This window comes from Genypterus blacodes, unplaced genomic scaffold (assembly GCF_046128005.1).
Source record: "Genypterus blacodes isolate CSIRO-AG114 ecotype Tasmania unplaced genomic scaffold, CSIRO-AGI_Gbla_v1 ptg000045l_1, whole genome shotgun sequence".
NCBI lineage: Eukaryota > Metazoa > Chordata > Actinopteri > Ophidiiformes > Ophidiidae > Genypterus > Genypterus blacodes.
In genome coordinates this window covers 2,859,243-2,877,008 of record NW_027466858.1, presented here as the reverse complement: position 1 = coordinate 2,877,008, position 17,766 = coordinate 2,859,243, and the positions used below count along the sequence as shown (strand labels likewise).

General features: G+C 44.9%; 1 protein-coding gene across 1 annotated transcript in view; it reads right to left on the bottom strand.

Moving 5' to 3' along the window:
- The window catches only part of gpat2 (glycerol-3-phosphate acyltransferase 2, mitochondrial), a 32,762-nt gene extending 24,409 nt beyond the window's left edge, over window positions 1-8,353 (bottom strand). The window contains exon 1 of the mRNA XM_076149322.1: window positions 8,232-8,353. The gene's annotated coding sequence lies outside the window, so the exon portion shown is untranslated. The remainder of the gene's footprint in view (window positions 1-8,231) is intronic.
- Window positions 8,354-17,766: the final 9,413 nt, after the last annotated feature.

The following is a 17,766-nucleotide window of genomic DNA, read 5'->3' as shown; positions in this document are numbered from 1 at the left end:
CAGCCGTGTCCAATAATGATCAACCCCTCTCTCCCCTGAGGGTTCATCCCATTTCCTGATTGAGAGGAAAACTGATTTGATAACACTCGTTCATCCTGGGAATAACTAAGTGGGCATTTAGAGATCTACAGGAAAATGTGTCATCTTTTTTAAGGAGGCTCCACCGTAACAAACCTGAATCTTTCTGACCATATTTATGACTTATTTAGTGTGTTTGTGCTGGGGATCAATTGTGAAAACAAAACATACAGTATGGACAGAAGGCAAATGTGGTAAAAAAAACCAAAAAAAAAACAAGGCTGGGTTCAAACTGGGAACCATCCGACTGCTCACACAACCACACAACCTTAAGCAAGTTACACTCCAGTCAACCCTGTGCTGAAGTCCCAATGAAATAAGGGGAAGAAAAAAGAACTTTCATGAAGAGAGATGTTACATAATCAATGTCTGAACCTGCATTTCACTGTAACCTACTCCTAATGAGGAGTGAGTGTGTGTGTGTGTGTGTGTGTGTGTGTGTGTGTGTGTGTGTGTGTGTGTGTGTGTGTGTAGCAATATGAGCAAATGAAATAAATAGCAGCCGTCTAGTTTATTATACATTATACTCACAGGATTAGATTTGGAAAAAGCATGTAGACGGCATGTTGGGATGTTTATCTGAATGCATTTGCTATGTGCTGCCTCTCCTCTCCTCTCCTCTCCTCCCCTCTCAGTTTCCCATCCAAAAGCTCAAGGCTGAAAATATGAACAAGCTGCTAATTTGTTGCCTCTATTACCTCCATCAGTTTGCACAGGCCATTGACGCAAATTACTCAAACATGCGACGGGCGCTCGTGCCTGAGTGATGGCTGGTTGCCTGGTTGCAGAGCTCCCGGTTTTGGCGACTGCACGGCCGAGTCACGAGTGGCTCGTTCATTTAAAAAGGACGTCCCTTGGAGATAGACTTGACAAGTGCAATTTTGTTCATCCCATCCTTATATTTGAATATTCCATGGGCAGTCATTCATCCATTTCTAGAGACAGACATCTAGTTGACTTAACTGTACATAATTGGGTTCATGGTAAAGTTGTGGATTTCTCATCTCTGGTGTTTGTGGACTTGCTGTCACTGCCCTTGGGTGGGAAACACATTCCAGTCATTAAATCCATCTAAGAATTCATTTGTTAAGTGCTCTGGAAACAATCAAGTCCTTCTGGCTCTGACCTGCTACAAGCTGACCAGACAGAAAGCCTGCCTGAAGTTTAGACATTCTTGGTGTGCTGCTCACAACAGAAACATCAAGCTCCTCAAGGAAAAATCCATACTGTGAGGAGGAGAAGAAGGCTCTGTTTTGTTTGCTGCTTCTGCCACAGCGAGGCTTGAGTCTGTGCAGGACCCAATGGAACCAGGAGATTATCAAGGCCTCCTGGAGCCAAGCATACTGCCTTGTGTCAGAGAGCTCTGTTCCAGTCCAGGTCAGCGCTCCTCCGACAGGGTTACAACCCTGAGAGTGGAACAAACTATCAGCTGAGAAGTGTAGAAGTGTAGACGTCTCCTCCAGAGCTACAGAAAGAACTGAACTGCATTGTTTACATCAAAAAGCTTCAGGATTCCAATCGTTTAGTCCAGATCATTTTCATTTATCAGTGAAAAATAATCTTGAAAATCAATAGCAATAGCAATAACAGTAATAACTATGACTATGGACTCCTGCCACAAGGTCTAAAGAACTTGAGAGAAAGAAAGAAAGGGAATGGAATGTTTTAGATCCCATGATCAAAACTCAGACAGACAAATCTATCTCAATCAAGGCTGAGGGCACTGTGGCATGTGAGGGTCATTAGGTGGCCCAAAGAGAGGCCCGGGGGCCTGACAAGGGTGCATCTTCTACACAGCTCTCTTCCTCCCTCCCTTTCTCTATGGGTATAACTTTAAAGGAATATACCAGTGCTAGTTTACTTACAGCTCTCTTATTCCCCTGCTAAGTGGAAGGCAAATCTTCAGACTTCCAAGGATGAAAACACGGATGCTGCTCGACGCTGATTTAACTAACAAACACTCAATCGGCGTCTGTACAGAACAAAACACACTCTTTCTGACTGAATCTTCTTTTGTTCAAGGCTTTGCTGGAGGAGCGTCTGGTAGACAGACTGAAGCTCAACACACTGTGGCCTTGTTTGCATTAACTGGCTTGACAAAGTCTGAACTAACTTCACCCCAGGGACGAGTCCACATCTTGAATGTCCTTTTGTTGAGGAGGTCATGTTGTATTTAATGCTTTTGGAGGTTACTACAATTTAGTTTGTTTTGTTGTTATGTTTATTAGTAGAAATCAACCTGGTTTAAAACAATCCTTGGTTAAGATATGGCATAATTGGGAGGCAGTAGCTCAGTGGGTTGAACTTCCGCTTGGGAACCGGAGGGTCGCCGGTTCGAGTCCCTGCCGAGATGCCCCTGAGCAAGGCACCGAACACTCAATTGCTCCCCCCTCTGCGAAGGGTGGTTATGTAATGTAAGTCGCTTTGGATAAAAGCGTCTGCCAAATGATCGTAATGTAATGTAATGTTATTAAGTGAAACACCTTCATTTATTTCTATAACAAGTGTGGTTCTTGCTTTGTTTTAATGCAATACCATAGAATCCCCTTTTATTACAAAGTGTAATGGCTTCACTGAAAGCTAGACGATGCGACTGTGAAAATGTACAACATGTACTACTACAACCCACAGCAGCCCCAGAACCCTGCTGCATGGCTCAATACAACATCTGAGTACAACCACAGCATCAAAAATGACCAGAGATGAATCACCTCCGACACACTGTGAACAAACACATTAAGTGTGTGTGTGTACTTTACATCTGAGAAAGCTGAGGGCGAGAGAGGACAGAAGACACAGACGCCTGATTGTGTTCTTCATAGACTTGACAGCCCCCAAGACTTCACTATTTCTTTTTTTTCAACTTTCACACTTAAGGGCTTATGAACAAAGTGTACAGACATTGGAAAAGAAAAACTCATACAGGAGACAACAGGAGGAAGCAGTAAAAGAAAGGTGTGAGAGATGACTGCATTGTGTGTGTGTGTGTGTGTGTGTGTGTGTGTGTGTGTGTGTGTGTGTGTGTGTGTGTGTGTGTATTCCCCCTGAACAAGTGAGCTCTACACACACAGCTTTATTTGCTCGGTGGTGCTGTCATGTCTTCACTCAGCCTAATCCATCATCTATGACGATTAGAAAGCTCCTCGTCGTCTAATCTGTCGATGCCTCGTTCTCCCTCTTCCCGTCTTTGTCTCCATTTAATGCAGCAAATTGTATACCTGCTCTTTACAGGATTTGAATAACAAATGCAGTTTTCCCTCCAGCACCAATCAAACTGCGATGATGAATGAGCTCCAGTGTCGAGAGTATGTTTATGAATTTCTGTCCCTTCCTCCCACATTTTGCTGTCCTACATCGGGGAATGAACTCAAACACATCACGGATTAAAGCATAAATACAGTTTTAAGCGCTGCCACTTTTCTGTCATTTTGGAGATGACTTACTTTAGCCATAGTTAATCATTTCTGTCTGAGAAATAGCTACAAGTCCTTAGTAAAAGCAGAGATTCCCCCGACACCCCTGCCTCTCTCTTCGCACTCTCCACCAGCTGTGTGGATACACAATGCCGAGCTCAAGTGGAGAACAGAAACATCCCCAATGGCAGCCCGGGATGAGAGCTCTTGTAATTACGCTGCCTTGGCTTCTCCTTCCTTTCTTCCCTCCCTCCCCTTTGGCCCTCATAAATATTGCCTCTCCACTCTCGGCATCATTCCTTACCTCTCTGAATAACCAACCATGATAACCAACAGCCCCGTCCTCGTTTTAGACCCTCATTTTACCTTCATTTCTTCTTAATTTCACATTCTCTATATTTCCTTCATCTTCTGTCCTTGCCTCTTCTAGCTTCTGCCGTCTTTATAGCATTAAAGTTCAGTCTTTCCTCTATACAATGATCTCCTGCTCTGGACAATCATTTGCTCTGGCCATAATCGAATCTCCTCTCTTCAAACAACCTCTGTCTCTTGTTCCTATACAACAACTAGCCGGCGCTGCTCCCAGTGCCAACAGGGTCCGACTGTGGGAAAAAATGCTTTGTCAGGGAAGAGAATCCAAAAAAGTACAAAAAGTCAATCTGGCATCTCTTCATGTTGAAAAATGGCCAAATTAGTTCAACAATTAGAAACCACCTACACAGCACCACTGAGCTTGGGATGCTGATCTTACAATATCTTCACTTACAGTTACAAGAGAGACGTTCAAGCTCTACAATTTCATCTGACATCCCAGTGGCCGTCACTGAAACTGTCCGCAACCTGGTCCCTATCCTATTTCAGTGACAGGGAGCACTTTGCTGCCCTGGGTAGCTTTAGGTCTGATCCATCTCCGTGGTTCAGTCCAAGGCCCTCTGCTCGTCATCCTGCTGTCATCTGAAGCTGTGGTCTTCAGCTTCATTGCTATGCGGATGACACACACATTACGTACATGTGGGACCATCTAAACTGGCTGTGTTAGAGGTAAATTAAACCACAACCACAACACCTTCCCTGTGTCTGTAGAAGGACTCTCCTAAGTGCCAGTTACCTCTACAAAAGAATGATCAAACTACTCCGTCTGCCTGGATTTTCTCCGACTGTCTCTACCCTCAGAATGTTAGCATTTCATTACCATTCAATTGGAAATCAACAATGATTGAAGAAAAAGTATTATTAAGAAGCCAAATCAAACTGTACGAGTGGCAACGACAGGCCTCCTCCTGGCTCCACTGAAGGTCGGACCTTCTGTACTAGTTTCTCTGCGATGCTGGGAGTGCTTTGGCCTGAGACACAAAGGAGAGAAAACGCCCCCGCTTGACATCTTCACCCTCTTATTTGTTCTGACCGGAGCCTTCTGACTCACTCTTACCTTCTCTAAGCCTCCTGCTCTCCATAAGGACTTCACTCTCTCTGCACAGGAACTTTTTTGTGCCCAGAGAAGACAAACAGTCTCGCTCCCTATTTCCTCTGCTCCGGCCTCTTGAACAATAACTCACATCTTCCTGTTTGTATAATTATTTTGTTCATTCCTCCGTCTCATCTTCCCCTTTTTTAAAAATCTCCCTCAGAATCCTTCCTTGCCCGTCTTTCTCCGTCTCACACAGGTTTTTATTTCTCCTCCGGGAGCCAATCTAGCTGTGATTGATCCGCTCATCTCTTCTGCATTAGAGTGCCAGAGGAACAAACCTTAGCATTAACGCTGATAAAACTGATGACGGTAATAAAGAACCACAGCAGCATCATCAAAGCTGAGGATGTAAGTAATGGAAAAAGAGATATCTCGGTTAGATCCCCGTCACCGTTTCTCTCACACACACACACACTAAATCACATGTGTATGTACTGCCAAGAACATAAAATCTATTTAACAAGGCAATTTATGTTATAATTGGGCCATAACTGTCTAATTCATGAAGTATCCTCCTGCAGACTACCAATCAGATCACCCTGAATCATGCTGGCTATCCAGCATCCAGCAAGGTTCCCCCCTGCTGACACTGACAAATAGCTGACCTGCAGGAAAACAGTTGCAGAGAACGAGTGATATTCAAATATACAAACTGTATATCTAAGCACAATGCAGGTCTTAATCAATAGTTCAGGTCGGGGTCGGACTTGGGCCTCTTGGTCACTGTCTGGCCCAGACTCACCCCTTCACAGCAACAACAAAGGGCTTAAAGGGGAATAACATCTACTGGGATGGAGTCAACCTCCTGTCTCAGGCGCAGAAAGAGACTATTATTAGTGTTATTATTCCATTTGACACTTTGAAATTAAAGGTCTAACAATCATGCTTGCTTTTCACAGCAATTAGCCAGGTGTGAAAAGTGTCATCTGTGTAATGGACAGCAGGTTCTAATTTTAGAATGGGACAGCAAAGCAGAAACATAAAGCTAGGAGCACATAACTTCCTGTGAAAAGTTGTGGAAGTGTCTGCGTGGCAGCGAGCCTGAAGATGAGGAAGGCTTGAGCCAGCAGCTGTTCGCTTGATGACTGGATAACTGCCATATTAATCACAGCACAGTATTGATTCTATGAGTGAAAATACAAACATTCAAGGAGGGTCAGGGAGTGAAGTATCAGGGGAGAAGATGTGACGGGAGGGTCGGTAAGAAGAGGCAGATAGGCTCTGATACAGCTCTAACTAGCTGAAGTAAATCAAGGTGTGTCGTTTGTCAATCTCAGCCATCTTGTGAGCTTGTAAAGCCGTTTTACTAAATGTTTGCGTCTCACACAGCCAGACTGATGTGCACACAGGTCAGAAACTGCCTGTGCACTTCAGTGTTGCCCTCGGAAACCAGCTGACGAGCTTCTGAAAGGGGCGTGTCGTCTTCAGCAGCTTCTAGAAGACTTCTATAGCGTAATGAGTAATGAGCACTATTCCAAAACTTAAAAACAGGAACGGGGAGCTCTAAATGATAACCTGATGCCATGGACTTCTCTCTTGCTCCAGGCGTCTATGGCGTCAGTCTGTCAGTCAAAGACACAGCTGGTGCATCAGTAAAGGAGAGACGCAGCAGCTCCAGGTGTGTGTGGCTCTGTGTGTGACCGACAACACCACATGGAGCCCAAACTACCTCTCTGTTGTCCTTTTGTTTGATTAGAAAAAACAAATATGACTTAAAATAAATATGACTTACTTGATATTACTTGTGCGCCGTGCAAAAACGGTGTGTGTGTGTGTGTGTGTGTGTGTGTGTGTGTGTGTGTGTGTGTGTGTGTGTGTGTGTGTGTGTGTGTGTGTGTGTGTGTGTGTGTGTGTGTGTGTGTGTGTGTGTGTGTGTGTGTGTGTGTGTGCGCGCGTGTGCATGTCTGCCTGTCCCACTCTATCAGGAGCAGAATGATGTCATAAACCTCCTCCTGCTGCCCTGCAGGTAGACAGCTCTGGCATCACTGCCGCTCAGATTGATTTGACCAATAATTCCAGCAACACCTCATTTAGCTGAGGCGGGCCTCTTTGCCTCTTTGCCTCCCGTCTGTCACCCACTCCCTCACCCTCCGTCCTCTGAACTCTCTCCACCCTTATTTCCCGGCGAGTGGGAAAGCAGCCAAAATAGGAAAACAGAATCAATCAGGCACATCAAATAAACCGCCACATGGAGCCGTGACAATTTAAAGCTGATTCATTTTGCGGAGAAGTTATGGTCCTTTGCGCTGTGTGACATAAGAGAGAGAGCCAGCCTCTATCCTCCTGGCCCCATATGCCCACTTCATGCAAACATATGCCGGGGGAAATGCAAACAGATTCAAGTCCAAAGATCTAATGTGCTTTAGATTTACTGAGTGAGTGTGGTGAGAGTGTAGAGTGTGGTTTGACTGAGGGCTGAGAAGTTTGACGAACCCAAGTTTGAGGGGAGAAATGAGGCTTATGAGGTCAAATCCTACCTCACACTGAACACACAACCCCCTGGGATGAACTCTAAAGCCCTCTGACAGTTTGGCACCACCAGTTCTTCGGTGGGAGTTGTAAAACTTGCAAGGTGAAGACGAAGGGGAAGATAATACATCTGTAATCTGCAGGAGACACCGAGCTGATTGCGTCTACGCTTCAATTACCTTTTGTTGTTTCTCTCTTTGTGGTTATTTGCCTGTGACTTCACTTTAGTTGAAAATGTCCAGGACATAAAACAGAAAGGCAGCAGTCTTAATCAAACCATGAGAGGATTGTGTGACTGTTTGTTGCCATCAAATACACAAACGCAAATGAGTCCCGGTCCCACAGCACCTAGTTAGGTGTGAGGCAGCATCTGGAGCCGTAGCCATGGCTGAAGATGCAACAGTGCAATACAACACAACACCACGCAATAATCAGGATAAACAGGATTCGCCCAATGATCAAGCACAACGGAGCCACCGCAGGGTTGTGTTGTCTGGACGAGCATTCACTGTGACAGAATAATCTGCGGCTCACCAAAGTCTTCTTCATCTCTATGTACTAGTAGACAACTGTTTATGTGCTTAGCTGGCCTTGGACGCGTGTTCCCCCTCTGTGCAGTGATGTAGACGGCAGGTTTAAGAATAAAAAGACCCCATCTCTTCTCTACAAACACCCCAGTTTTATGACCTCTGTTACTACATTGTTTATCACTGTAGCCGCGGATTTAAGAACTTCTAAGCATTCCAAAAAAAAGGAACGTGCCAAAGAAACAAAGAGAAAAGCAGAAGATGAATGATTCTTACACTCAGCCAGATGAAGTCATCAGTAAGCAGCTTTATGAAGTTGAGCATGTTGGATCGCCTGGATGAGCCTGGATGATTTATCAACTCGTTTAGTTTAGAACAGTACTTAAGGATCCGGCTGTGACAGCTGTAACATTACAATGTGGAAGTATGAGGGATGTATCAACAGTGTGTTTAGCGGCGGCATTTGTCGGAGGAAGGCGGAGCTTAAAGGGCCGGGGACGCGGTAGTTAGATGTTTGTTTGTTTCATCCCGAGAGAAGACAAATAAAAGGAATCCTGCTGAAAGAGGATTTTCTACTTCTAAGAGATATTTAACAGCTCTAAGAGGAGCAAAGGAGCCTCAGAGGAAAGTGTGAAAAGAAATACGCAGCCATTTCCTTTGAACCTGTCTTCACCTTATGGCTTTCATTAGCGGTGAAATATATTCTTTGGTAACGAGCAGCTATCCCAAGTTCATTGGTTCGAGTTCAAACTATTAGATATCACACAATTTCAAACTACAGACTACAAGCGCCCTCCTCTAGAGATCCAGGAGCAACCGGGCCTTCATGTCAAGGACGCTGACATGACAAAGACAAAAGACACAACTGCTGTTTGAAAATAAAGTGAAGTAAATGAGAGAAATTGAGGGCGACTCCTGTGAAACGTCCTTCGGCAGAACTCACTGTGGAGCTGACAGGCGTGACATTGAGGGCACGGTGGAGAGCCTTTACTTTTTCTGACAACGTTTGACAACCTTACATCAACCCCATTCATTTTGACAAGTTCCATTTCACACGGAAAACTCAACGTCTCCTGGAGCTCTAAAGGCTCAGACACAACCTGGACCTTCTGACTAGAGACATGCATGAGGAAGGCAAATACACAACTTATTTGTTTATGCCTAGGGAGAGGCATTAACAACAGTTTTGCCCAATTGACATGTTAGTTCTGGGATGTTTTGAGCTTTTGCCTTACATTTGTTTGTAGTAAAAACAAGAGATACGAGCCCAAACAGTCGATTAGTAAGTGAATGCAAATGGAAAGTTTTCTGATAAAGCAAACATTCAAGTGGCTCTTACTGAAGCCAGCATTTAGCTCAGACAGACAGGCAGGCAGACAGACAGACAGGCAGACAGAGACACAAGCCTCCCTGTGACGGCGCCGGTCCGCTCTGAATCACAGCAGCCATAACTGCCACCTGTTTGTTAGCCTTTGTGATTGTTTACGGCCTTGTTTATGTTTATTGGTTCATACATCACAATGTTCCTGCTCCATATATTCATTTATTGAACACACACTCGCACTGCTCCCTCCACTCCAGCAATCGCAGCGCATTTGTCCGGTATTAGTCCAGGATGAGCGCACACACAGCCCACAGATTATTGCCGCTCAGTTTACTCTTCATATGACGTGTGTTTGTCATTATGTACATGATTTGAATTGTGTTGATCTTAGCCCACTTCTGTTGTTGTGTACACATCTCGTGCTAACAAAGGGAGCAGCTGCTGTGTGGATGTGTGTTGACCCGTCTCTGGATATTGTCTACCCCTGTATATTGTTGGGTTAGTTAGAACTCATTTGGTAATTTCCACACACTTTATGGTGTTAATCCAATTTCGAGCTCAGGCTGGCGCACGCACACGCACGCGCACGCACACGCACACGCACACGCACACACACACACACACACACACACACACACACACACACACACACACACACACACACACACACACACACACACACACACACACACACACACACTCTCCAGTTTTCACTCCACTCTGTGACATTTGCTAACTGAGGCTGGCAGCGCTCCAGCCTGGATCTCTGCTCTGGACGTTCTTGTAATTGTTGAGCTGTGGCATGTTTGAGAATTAATAACGGCTAGCTGTTTCATTAGTATAATGAATCTGCCGGGTGGAGACAGGGGTAATGTGTTCAGCCAGGCTACAAGTTCATTTTAAAAGGGGCTTATTGTTGACAAGGCAGGTTTTTCTTCCGCCTGCTGAAATTGGCACTACTTGGGCATGCAGGCACACACTGCTCTCCTCTAACCCCACTGCAGCACAATGCCACAAACAATAGTCTGTAGACGGCGGTGAAGGGGAAATTCAAATAGTCCTCTATAGATATATGCAGCTAATTGGCAACATAGCCTTGGTTGGCATGATGTGTTTGGAAGTACATCAAGCTTGCACATATGGCATGTTTCTTTAATGAAGTTACAGCAGCAGTGAGTCTGCCAGAGGAGTTCCACAGGGGTCATATTTTATCTGAGAACACTTCACATTACCCAATATCCTGTGCCGAACAGTGTTACTCACTCCTCTCAGTAACGGCTCGCTGAGGATATGTCACAGCCCTGTAAACTCAAACTCAAAGACAAACTCTGGGAAAGGGGCTCCGGGGGTATCCCACACACTTTTAAGCACGATTTAAATGCGCCCACACTCATTAAAAACATGATTTAAATGAACCCACAACATCCCCGTTAACCAGGCCGGAGGGACGGTTAGTGGGAGTACAGGAGGAGAGGATGGAGAGCAAATAACATTAAACCAAACAAGGTGCGTTTTTTAGTCTGGATTTAAAGATCGCATGAGATTCTGCCTCTTTCCCGAGTGCAGGAAGTTTGTTCCAAAGAAATGCAGTGTGCTACTAGAAGAGTTGGTTTAGATATTAAAAGCAGGAGCAGGGCCATGCAATATTTTATAAATAAACCTTCAAACCTGCCCTGCTGTTAACAGGAATATAGCTAATATGGCATCTGGTCTGTTTTTGTGTTGCAGCTTCAGACAGGAGAGTTTATTTCATTTAAAGTCAATCTCTGCTTCTTTGAACCTGAGATTAGCATTTCAGGTTTATCAACATTTAGGGGCAGAAGGTTCTTTGTGATGTGAACACAAATGTGCTCGTTCTATTGTATTTCCAGATTTTCACACACTGAACAGTTCATTGGAGAAGCAAGAACACGTCTGTATGAGTAATGAGGAATAATCCTCTGTGTGCTTGCATCTGTTCAAACCAGCAGTCAGGGAACTCCAACAACTCAAAGTGGATTCTGGGAGCGTTGGACCTATGTATGTATGTTTCCTGGGCCGTAAGTTTTATGGGCCAACTGGTCCAATGGGGCATTTCTGGAACTCTTGGGGGTTTTGGAATAATGGGCCTTCAGACAAACGGCACGGCACCTTTGAAGATCCACACTACAGTTGGCTGTGATGGAGTCGACACAAACAAGCTGAAGGCGGACAGAGCTCTGATCTAAACAGATGTGTGGCGGCTGAGCTGATGCAAACCCCAGACATGCTACTCCAGACACCCCCCCCTGGAGTAACCCCCTCGCCAACCCCATTAAAATAACACCTTTGGATCGATCTACACAATTCAAACAAGTGATCTGACTGTCAAACCAACAAAATTTGCCAGTTTGCATGTGTGAGTCACCGCAAACCTCAGAGCCTCACTCAGGCTGCTTCATTTCTCTGTATTTGAGAAGCATGATCACGTCTTCACCCTCTGTTTAAACATGATTGTGTAAAATTGATGTTCAAATATCAACTTAATTAGCTCCTTAGCTCCTTTTGTTTGATCAAACGGTTGAACATCTCAGGCCACATCGACACCACAGCTCTTTTTTCCTACTTTAACTTCTCTGCCTATATCAGAATTTTTAGAGTGTGTGTTTACGTCTACCTGATCCATATCTGGTGTATCAGGTGAGCCCTGAAGACGGATCGTTCCCCCGTAAACACAAACACGTTTGGTGGAGACAGTCTGGGTACGCTGATACATTTCTTTCTCCTCGCTATCAAAGGCAAAACTAAGCAAACAAATTCTACCTGAGCCTGTTTTTAAATGTTGTTTACAGTAGTGCAAAGAGCAGAGAGTGGGCTGTGTTTGCTGGCGCTCCACACAAAAGCACCTTAAATGCCGGTTCAGATGTGGAGTGAAAACATCCTCCCTGAGGTGCACAGGACAACGAGCACGCATTCACTTTCACCTACACTTTTGATCCTCACAATCTTTTCAGAGAACAACAAAAGGAAGTGGGGATTGTGTGGTAATTTGCAGCTATGGTACAGAGACTCACAGTTTAAGAACATTACTTTGCGGCACTAATTAGTATCGATATTAACAGTACAAGCTCGTGCAGGACAAGTTCTCATTCCTTGGCAGCCACGTTTGTCCACTTCTAACCAACTTAGTGAATCAGAACAGATTTGCAGTCCAGCTCCGACTCATTGCATCAACAAAGAGCTCATATCACACCCTTGCTTTCCTCCTCAGACTCACTCTTTGACTATTGTGACTGTCAATAATTCATGTCTCTCACCATTAATATTTAGCAGCAACTGCGTCTAACCCTGCCCAGAATAGAGATGCACCGGTGTCACGGTCTGGACAAAGGCAAAGAGAATAGGAAGTGAAGGAGTACGCAGAGAGATTCTTCATGGATCCGCAGCCTTTTGTACCTGACTCATCGTCACTCCGCACAACTTTTGCCAACTTTCAGCTGGAGAGAAAAAAAAGTACAAAGGAAACAAGAACAACAACAATGATTGACGCAGCCTCCGCATCAGACAGGGGTTTCACTTTTCTGTGTAGTAGTGATTGATTGATTGATGATTAGTGATGATGAAACTCCAAGGATTCTTAACCAAGGATGCATTTGTTGATTGCTACTAATAAACAAAAATTTATCATAAATAAATTAATAATTTATGATGTGGACTCACCAGTGGGGGGGAGACGGGACCAGAATAAAATGCTCAGATAGTGCTGATCCTAGCGTGTGTGTGTGTGTGTGTGTGTGTGTGTGTGTGTGTGTGTGTGTGTGTGTGTGTGTGTGTGTGTGTGTGTGTGTGTGTGTGTGTGTGTGCATTTTTGAGGTCTCAGCTCAAACTATCTTTTTCCCGCTGCGCTTTTTGTGGTTTTGTTTTCATCTCATTTCAGCTTTGGCGCCTTGCACTTTGTGCCACAAGTATTCTGTTTCCACGGTAATATGTGTCACCTATAACGAAACAAATGAGCCTGGGAGCTGTGAATGGGGAGAAACCTTGGGAGAAAAATTCCCTTTGAGCTACACTAACAAACAGCACCGTCAGGAGACACATATTTGGACTCCCTTAACACAGTGCTTAAGGGAATCACACTGCAACTGTGCTACCACAAAATCCAGACAAGTCCCAATTATAACACCCAAGTAAATAAAGGAATATAACCGCTTGGGTTGACTAATAAGCTTTCACTAAAAGGGAGAGAAAGGAAGATCCCGTGTGCTCCTTGGTTGGGGTCCATCTGTATTCCAGCTGTAAAGCCCTGATTGGTGGATATTGCATATTAATGCCCGTTATGCTGGTTGTGATTGTGCACTGTCTTGACAGCAGGCGGCCCAAAGCTCAGCAGAGCTGGCAGCACTGGGGCTTGGCTCTGACGCAGGACCGGCACTCTTGGACTATTTGGCTCCTGGCAACAAGCAGCCCTGGGGCCTTTATCAGGCAGGAACACTTGCAGGGAATCAGCCCCCATAATCAATCCATCAGAGCCATTAACACACACTGACCTGCACATCAATCCACAGCAAATAAAAAAAATGAAACCTGTAACCCCCCCTCCCACCGTCACACTCTGCATGGTGGGAAAGCCTGTGGCAGAGATGACAGAGATCATAAAGGAGGTTTGTGAGGTGTGATCCTGCAGGGTTTATGCTGCACGCTGAGGGAAAACACAAATACAGGCTTTATTTAATACATTAAGTGGCGAGCCTCAAACCACAGTTCAGGTGTGGACATATGTGTGTTTCCCTAGCTGCCAAACAGACGGATAGTTTGGCTTGCAAGTACAAATAAAGGTCGTTCTCAAATATAAGCCAGGCAGGAAAACACAAAGTCGCATTGTAGCGGCTCTTATTCTTAATGGAACTCATCCATTTCTGCAACTATTCCGTCAGTTAATAACTTACTGGTGATATTCCACTACGCTGCTCTGAGTTTCAGGAATGAAGCCATTAGCCTCTGATTAATTAATTGAGGGCAATTCTACTCGCAGCTTTTGGGCACTGAGCTATTACAGACTGGAAACACACTGCTGATTTCTCACAATGAAAGCCCCAGTGATTCAGGAGTCAGAATCAATTCCCTTGAAGGCTTTTATTGTTAAACAACTGCAGGCCGTGTTGAGTTTCATTAACAAACAGCGAAAGTCTATTAGAAGGGCAATCAATCAGTATGGGTGTGAAGGAGTTAACAAGCGATTAAAGAGCCCAAAAGAGAAACTCAGCATCGGAGTGGTCAGGGTCAAATAGAGTTAAAAACAGGGGAAATGAGCAGTAATGTGTGTGTGTGTGTGTGAATAGAGGACCGTCTGATATAAAGGCCTGGCTTTCTCTTCAGTTTAGTTTTCTCTGCACCGTTTGAAAATCTGTTCTCTCAGTTATTAGACAGAACTTTAGCATTTCCAAATACATGTTAACAAATAGTCACGATTCAGTCGATGTTATTAGTCACAGAATTAAAAACAGAGTGGGTGTCACTTAACCCAAAGAGGGGGGGGGGCGACCTCACACTCGCCTCTCCTGACCCCCACCCTTTTTCACCGCCAAATGGAATTCGCCGTGCATTTGTTCTGACAAAGGTTGACCTCAGTGCACTGATTTATCTTAGTCCATTTAACACATTAAAGGGCAAACACGCGCAATTTACTCTGGATGGAAAACACGAGCCGCGATAGCATTGAAAGCTAATACGACTGAAGGGGCAGGATGGATTCCAAACAACCCCATTCAACTCACTCTGAACGAGCATCTGGGCCCGCGAGCTTCCATTCCATTTGTTCGGAGACCCTCTCTGACCCCGTGCTACTGATTAAAAAGGGAATATAAAAACAAATGAATAAACAGCTGTTTACCTTTTCTACATACAAAGCCTTTTGTTAGACAATAATGCCTGACGGAGTGCTTCAGACGGCATGAAATGTATCTGCTAGTGGGTTGAGAATGAGTTTTGTTTTCATGGAATCTGTTAAGTGCCCCTTCAAATCTGAACATCGTGTTCTTGCGAGTGGACTAATGCAGCCCTGGAAAAGTCTTAGTTCAAGGCACGGATCCAGACTGCAGACTTCATTATTAGGACAACAGCACTTTTATTCTTTGATGGTATCTGCTTCAAAACTTGAGCCTAGAAATCTGCGGCCATTTTCCTAATCCAGACAAGACTTCAATGTTTCTTTACAATGTATTCTTTGTATTTGGTCCTGCAGCCTCAAAGCTTAAAATAATATTGGCAGCAGTGTAGCAGTGTGACTCCATCACACAGGTCCTGTCAGCTGTCTGTACAATGGAGCGAATTCATCTGACTACAGGGTGTAAAAGATTAACTGATTATCGATTAACTTTAGATTTTAGTCGCTTCAGAAAACATTTAACCGCCAACATAATTATAAAGTTCTGTATTATTTCCAGGCCAACTGACAGCGTGACTCTCACAGGCGCCCTCTGGGAGTGTGTGAGGTCTCACAAACTGCTGAGTTGGCAGGCAGCTCACTGCGATTGACTGGGATCATTTTGATCTCGCCTCCGACTGGTTAAAGTATGTCCAACGCATTTTCCTCTGATGTCTCCAATTTACTCACATGTTTTTCGTGGTTCCTGTGTTGGGATTCTTAACCTGGATATTTAATGAGTCAGTCACATCTTGACACATCTTTGTTATAACATCTTTTAAATGATTCATTTGTCTCATTGGGTTCGAATGGTTTCACAAAATGGAAGACGTCCGACATGCCCAGACAGGAGAACCGGGGAAAAAAGCTAAGTTGTGAAGTAAAATGCCTGTATTCCCTTATTATTCCCAGGCCTGCTTCCGAGAGATTTATGAATGGTTATATGAGCACCAATGCCATCAACACTGGTACAAGGTAACAAAATCAAAGAACCTAAAGACATGAAGTGATGCACCTGCTCAGACTGGGCATTCAAACTTCAATCAAACTACACCCCTACATTCCATCATGTTAGCATTAAGGATGATAAATACAAGTGACAGAACAATGGAGACGCTCTTACCCGGTGTAGAGCAGAACCACCACACCAGTGCATAGCTCTTCTACGATCAGGGCCAAAAAGCAATTAGAAGGTGAAATGGTTTGGGCAGTCAAACAGCCTCGGCCTGTCAGACCTACAGAGTGTGTTGCCTCATGTTCGAGCTCAGTCGCCGGCACTGAGCAGTGAATTAACTCCACTCAAAGCCTGTAGAATGCAGTGTGTATGTGGTGGCCTGCGCCTAACAGAGAGCAGGTCCACGGATGAGACACACGGTGTGTTTGGACTCTAACTATGTCCCGTCTCCTCCACTTCCACGTGTTTGAGTAACGATCCCACTCAATAGCCAGAGGTGTCGACTGGGGGCTACTGTACCGTGGCTACACAAGTCAGCACTTAAAGAAACACTGTTCTTCTTAAATAAACAACCGGTTAACTTATCTGAGTCAACTCTGACAAACTGTCTGCTGCACACGTAAGTACGAGGAGCGTCAGAACCCCCCACTTCCCCCTTTGCTGCTCCAGCAGCCCTGGCAACTTATGACGCAGATCCACTTTTCTTCTCTTCTTATGTTCGTGACTAAGAGCTAAAGGTGAGCTCTGTGCTACGTCCTGATGATGCATGATGATGACGTGGCTCAGTTTGATGTTTCCTCCAAAAACAACACCGCTGTGAGTGAAGACTGAGGCGTCGCCATTACTGGTATGAAGTACTAGAGTGAGTGCTAACAGCCAATACTTCACTTTACCTGTAGGTTCCTGTCCAGCAACATGACCGATGTTTTGTTTTTTATGTTGAAAATGGCAGAAGATGAAGGGGGACAGTGAAGAGGAGAAGAGTTGCTCCTCCTGCCAAATCGTCCAGATGGGAAATGAGGCAATTAGCAGAGGAGACAAGACACAGGCACGAGCTCCCAGCTTAGACAGAAGCTTTCTCCTTTGTGAAGTGTGTGTGTGTGTGAGGGAGAGAGAGAGAGAGCGAGCGAGCGAGAATGGGCGAGCACTCACACACGCACACACACACACTTGCGTAGCTCTCTAACCCTGGAGTCCAGGAGTCACATAGAATAGCAATGGACGGGATCCAACAGAGAACAAGGGAAAGTCACACACATCAAACAAAGTGTCAGGCTTTAGACACGCGTCTGAGAGGAGCCCGGTCCCCGTGCAATTAATTAGGACCGGGGAGAAATGTTAACGTTAACGACAGGTGTCATGGTCTCCGCTTACACTCCTCGCTTTAGGCTGTTTCAACTTGGACGGTGGTGGAATGTTTGGATGTTGAATGTGTTACTTATTTATCTCAACGCAGCGTGTTGTTATGATGAAGCGCGCTTTATGTCGGGGGCGGCAGGGGGAGGGGCTTGTGTGGAACAGAATGGCTCTGCCTCCTCCACAGGTTGCTGCACACTGAAGTCACATTGGCTCCACTCAGCTGTGCACAAAGGCTCAGACTGTTCTATTCTATGGAAAATATAAAATTGAAAGCTTTCCACAGGGGGACGTC